At 38.8% G+C, this 5,739-nt stretch overlaps 1 long non-coding RNA gene across 1 annotated transcript; it reads left to right on the forward strand.

Moving 5' to 3' along the window:
• The first annotated feature begins 4,316 nt into the window (after positions 1–4,316).
• LOC128367517 (uncharacterized) lies at positions 4,317–5,289 on the forward strand. Its single transcript, XR_008321927.1, has 3 exons — positions 4,317–4,437; positions 4,831–4,898; positions 5,168–5,289. It is a non-coding gene; the product is annotated as an uncharacterized LOC128367517 (long non-coding RNA).
• The last annotated feature ends 450 nt before the right edge of the window (positions 5,290–5,739 follow it).

The following is a 5,739-nucleotide window of genomic DNA, read 5'->3' on the forward strand; positions in this document are numbered from 1 at the left end:
GGTTCCTCAGGTTCTTGAGTGATTGTTGGCATCAGAACAGCAGATGGGTCAGGAAGAGACTGGGGTTTGGCAGGCGGAGTAGGAAGAGAGAGGGATCTGACAGGTGGGTCAGGAAGAGTGAGTGGCAGGGCTCGTTCTGTTGTCTTGCTTGGGCCAAAAACACTATCTGGGATGATTTCCTTATTCAGAGGGAACATCCCTGTCCCTCTGAAACCAGCCTGGGCATTATGGACGGTGGCAGCCTTTTCCCAAGCTCGGCGGAAAACAAAGAAAAACTCTGTTTTGGGTAGTTTCTGACCTGCCATCAGCCTGGTCCACATCCTCCCCTCTTTGTCCCAATGATGTTTCAGGCTTTTAAAGAAGGCCTTGTCTGCAGGCTGCAGAGCATGGGTGGTGTGTGGAGGATAACACATTATATGAACATTCCTGCTTTTCATCAGCTTGAGGAAGTCCATGTTATAGACATGGCTGCTGTGCCCGTCTAGGAGAAGAATGTGGGGTCTTGGATCATATTTTGGGAGATCCTGAAGGAACATCTGACCCCACTCTAAAAAGAGGTCAGCCTTGATGCACCCGTTGTCAGATATTCTCACAGCCACGTTTTCTGGACATCCACAAACCCACTCTGGGCGCAGACGTTTGGCTTTGAATATTACCATTGACCGGCTGTATTTCCCTACAGCATTAAATGCTGCCAGACAAGTAGCTGTCTCTCCCTTTTCTCCAGCAGTTATTTCAATGCAGGGCTGCCCAACCTGCCCGACCACTTTGCTGGAGCAGAATTGGTCTTGCAGACCTGACTCGTCACAGTTCCAAATATGTGATGGAGTGTCTTTAAGGTCAAGTTCATCCAGCAGTTCCTCGTAATGCTGGAACCACTGGCTCACCACCTGCTTGTTCAGCCCAGCAGCTCTTGCAGCTGAGAGCACCTCTGGCTTCCTCATACCGAGCTCTGGGTGGCGCACCATAAAAAAGTTTTATGTTATTTTCATTAAACATGTATCACTTCTATATCTACATGCCTCTTTCACCTTTTCCCTTTTAAGTGTGTGTGGTGTGTGTTTGTGTGTGCACAACTGCATGTGAGTGAGTGTGTAAGTGTGCTTGCATGTTAAGATTGCACACACACTCACTCATATACACACGGGAACGTAGTTGGGCCACACAAACACACGCCACACACACTTTGAAGGGAAAATGTTAAAGAGGCATATAATATATGTTACAATATAGTAATTTGTTAATGATATGAATAATTAAAAAAAAACATTAAAATATCTGCTAAAACTCAATTCAGAGGGTGGCCCATTTTAGCTTAAATGAATGGCCCAATTTATCTAAGACGTTAAGGTAAATTGGGCCAGTAACAAAAAATGCTTTTTCATTAAAAAATTAGTTTATTTAGCAAAAGATCAACATTTTCTCTGATAGAGGCAATCAAGACATGGACTATAAATCATTACTTTGATATGTTTGTTCCTTTATTATTGATTTATCAACCTTATCATTGACAGGTAAGATTTGACAGGTCAGGCAACTCACCATGAGGTCTTCAGAGGTCTTCATATGAGGCTTGACCCCGCCCACATTAGCAACCTCAGACCAATCAGATCAATTGCTATTTTTAAAGTACAGTTGTGGCAACAGTTTGAAATACTTTGCAGTCATAGGCTGTCAATGATTAGAGAGCTAAGAGGCTCAGACCTTAAATGGCCCATTTTACCTGATGGCCCAATTTAGCTGATGTCACCCTACGTTTACACATAATTTTATGAACTTTGTTACAGTTACATATTTATCATAACGGTATAATTGACTCCACAAGTTTATATTGTACTGTAAGACTCAGAAGTTAGTTAGAAGCCTACACTAATCAAGCTATAATGTTACATGGATTTAACTTTAATATCAACAGTATGAATACAAATGTGAATATTATGTTTGTGTGGTGGTGGGAGGAGGGTTCACTCTCTCTCTCACTCACACACACACACACACACACACACACACACACACACACAAACACGCTCACAATAGGACTGAATAATAACTAAGATTGAATAGAGTTCTCAGATTAAATAAAACGAGGATTAATAAAATATTTAAACAACCAATAAATGAACTGAGCACTTTCAGATTAGGCAGCAGTTGCAACATGCACACACAGTCACAACAAATGTCAAACTTACTTTAACATGAATATTAATTTATCAATACTTAATATTTAATGTAATTTAATACTGTGCAATATCATTACTTTCATTGTCCGTACCCATTACTCACTGCATTATCACCATCACTGTGCAATAACCCAAACTGCATATCATACTGTATATACTACCTCTATTTTTCTATTGTGGAATATGTACATAGCGCTCGGAACTGTGCACCTTACCCCCTTTTCTTGCACTATTTACTTTATGATGTTATACTTTTATGTTTATGCACTAAAGAAGGGGCTACTTTGAATCTCATTGTACATGTGTATAGTTACAATAAAAGGCAATCCATTCTATGAAGGCACTGTAAATCATTGGTGGTCCTGCCCAGACATTATGCAGTGATCATATGATCCTTCCTTTGTGTCCTAGATAACAGATTACCTGACAGGAAGGCCACAGTTTGTCAGGTTAGGGAACTGTGCCTTCTGAGTCCCCTATTTTTCTTATAGAAAAATGGAATCCAATAAAACACAATATTACACTATCATCTTGGCAATAATAACTTGACTTGGAGTTCTAATTTTTTTTCAACAACATCTTTACTCAGTTCAAGCATAAAATAGCACAGACAAACAAATAAATGAACATACAACAATGACAAATGGGACCCCCATTGTACATGGTCCTAATTGAAGGTGGAGGGTCATAATTAAATGTTAATGCTTGGGTTTTATTAATATTAATTTTATAACCAGAAACTAAACCAAATTCCTCTAACAATTTCATCAGTTTTGGCAGTGTCTGAGTAGGTTGTGTTATACTTATCAATAAATCATCGGCGAATAGGGCCAGTTTTTGTTCCCCAGATGTCATTGTTACCCTCTTTATATCATTCCTCTGCCTAATTAGTTGACTCATGGGTTCTATAAACAAGGCGAAGAGGAGCGGCGACGCACAGCACCCCTGTCTCGTTCCTCTTTCTAAAGTGAATGAGTTGGTTAAGTTTCCATTGATTGTGATTCTAGCTGTTGGTTTGTTATATAGTGCTGCAAACGTGTCAATTATAGTTGTATGGAAGCCAAATTTCAAAAGTACTGGTACCTTATATAAGAATGACCACCTCACTGAGTCAAATGCTTTCTCAGCGTCCAAACTTAATATCAATGTCTCCAGTTTTTGATGTGTGACTTGTCTCATAACGTACAGTGATTTCCTATATGTTATCTTGGGTCTGTCTTTGTCTGACAAAGCCAGTCTGGTCCTTGTGTATTAATATTGGTAATAACAACTCTATTAATTTGGATAATATGGAGGTGAATAGTTTATAGTCATTATTTAAAAGACTTACAGGACGGTAATTTCCACACTCCAATTAATCATCGCCTCCCTCCATGAGGGGGGGGATATTTTTGTTCTCCAGAACCCAGTTAAATCTTTTTAATAATGTTGGAAGTAGTTGATCTTGCATTGTTTTGTACCATTCTGTGGAAAAACCATCTGTCCCTGGAGACTTCCCCCCTTTCATTCTCCCAATCGCTTTTTGAATTTCTTCCTTTTTTTATTTTAGATATTCATTTTCCATTTTGTTCATCAGTGATCTTTGAAAGATTTACCTGGGCCAGAAAGGCATCAATCTGGTTGTCGTTGCTTATCTGTGGTTGTGTATATAATATTCTGTAGTATTTTTGGAAGCATTGTTGTATTTTCTCCAGGCTTGTTTCTATTACATTCGTTTCGGAGTTTCTTATTTTATATATAGTTATATCCGCTTGTTGTTTTCTTAACCTGTACGATAGAAGTTTCAGTGATTTCCCACCTGTCTCATAGTATTGTTGCTTTGTAAAAAGGAGCTTTTTCTGAATTTCCTGAGTACACTGTAACAAATTACTGTAAAAATACAGTGAATTTCATACAGTAATGTACCGTTTTTCATGAATACAGTTAAATACTGTTAATGTTGATGCCTTTATGCAAAAAAATACTAACGTAAGCTACCGTGTCATTTATGGTATAATACAGTATTTTTTGTTTAAGTCCGACTACAACTTGTAAGCAACATGCTGCCTCAGGTCACACACCTCATTTAGCACACAGTCAACATAGAAAATCATACAATGGGCAAAAACATATTCAAGATAGATGGAAGAAACAGGAAGAATATAAGAACGTGATTTTCGACTTGACTCTGACCCAGCCAGCTCTGCACTGGACCGAGAAGATGACCACTCTCTGCTCTCCTTTTAATCCACCCTGCTCCGGTGCTTTACTAAACAAGGTAATTGCATTTTATCAAATTCAACATTTTGTCTCAAGTTTAATTTTCATTTCTTTGGTTACCTTTTTCCCCCAAAAGAATAACATTAGTCAAAATCACCGCTTGGCATTGGCTACTTTGTGAACCGCATGTTGCATGCTAATGTTAGCTAGCATATCCATGGGACTGCATTAATGATCAAATCAGCAGACTAAATCAAGTTAATGTTAGCTAGCTTGGTCAAATGTTGCGTCTAATCAAATATGTGAAGTAGTCTCTACTTTACCATTTGTTGTGTTGTGGGGTTATTTCATGTAAAAACGTTTGTGGGATGTCATACTAAGTAGGGGAAATTTGCTTGTGATGTGAGCATAATTTCATTATTAATTTGGATGCATTGTCCATGTTTTACAGATACCTGCTCCTGCAGCCAGTGTTACTGTCACTGAACCTCCCAGCCAGTCCACACCTGTTACTGTTTGGTAAGTGTCACATAAGCAAGGCTTAGAGTATAACGTCAATCTGTCTGTCTAATAAACTTATGTTTTGTTGTGGTATCTTGTAGATGTAGTTCTTTCATCAATGTTGTTTTTGTGGAAATAAATGATACTTCATGTAATAGAGTAAAAAAAGGAAGATATAGTCCTCAAGTGTGCTGAAGCAAATTCTACTTTAAAATACCTGGATAGGGCCCTGATGACCATACTTGATGCTGTTTTGTGACATTAACTATCATTTTTGTCTGCATCAGTTGCTAGTGATAAAGCCACAGTTGGACACTGGATGATCAGCATTGAAAGTCATGTCATCTGTGAAGACATCCAACCAAGCTTCATCACAGGGCTGTACTGTTTAACTTCAACACCAAGACACGCTGCAAAGACACTGGAGTTCATTCAAAGGTCAGCCTGGAATGTATTGATGAACAAAGGCCAACTAGGGGAAGCTGATGTCCAAGACAATGGGGAAGCCGGTAAAAAAAAAAAGACAGCAAATATGAAGTGGCCACCCGTCTAAAAAACTCATGGACTTTGAGTGTGGCTTTGTTTAGCCCACAGGAGACACACAGGACCTCACTCCCACCCACTGCATCCAGATGTTCATGTTGTCATTTTAAGGTAATAAGTCTCAGAATTGAGTTGTGTTCACTTCAGTGTATTTCAGTTATGCAGTTCCAGGTTTGTTCTTTCATTTGTGTTCTATTGCACATGATCATAACTAATGAAAGATGGATACTGAAGGCAGGTTACATTACGTTTGGTAAGCAAGTTGTATACAGTTTGTTGAGAACCTGAACATGATAATTGTTGTTATGCAATGTAT

The sequence above is a fragment of the Scomber japonicus genome, chromosome 11 (genome assembly GCF_027409825.1).
Source record: "Scomber japonicus isolate fScoJap1 chromosome 11, fScoJap1.pri, whole genome shotgun sequence".
Taxonomy (NCBI): Eukaryota; Metazoa; Chordata; class Actinopteri; order Scombriformes; family Scombridae; genus Scomber; species Scomber japonicus.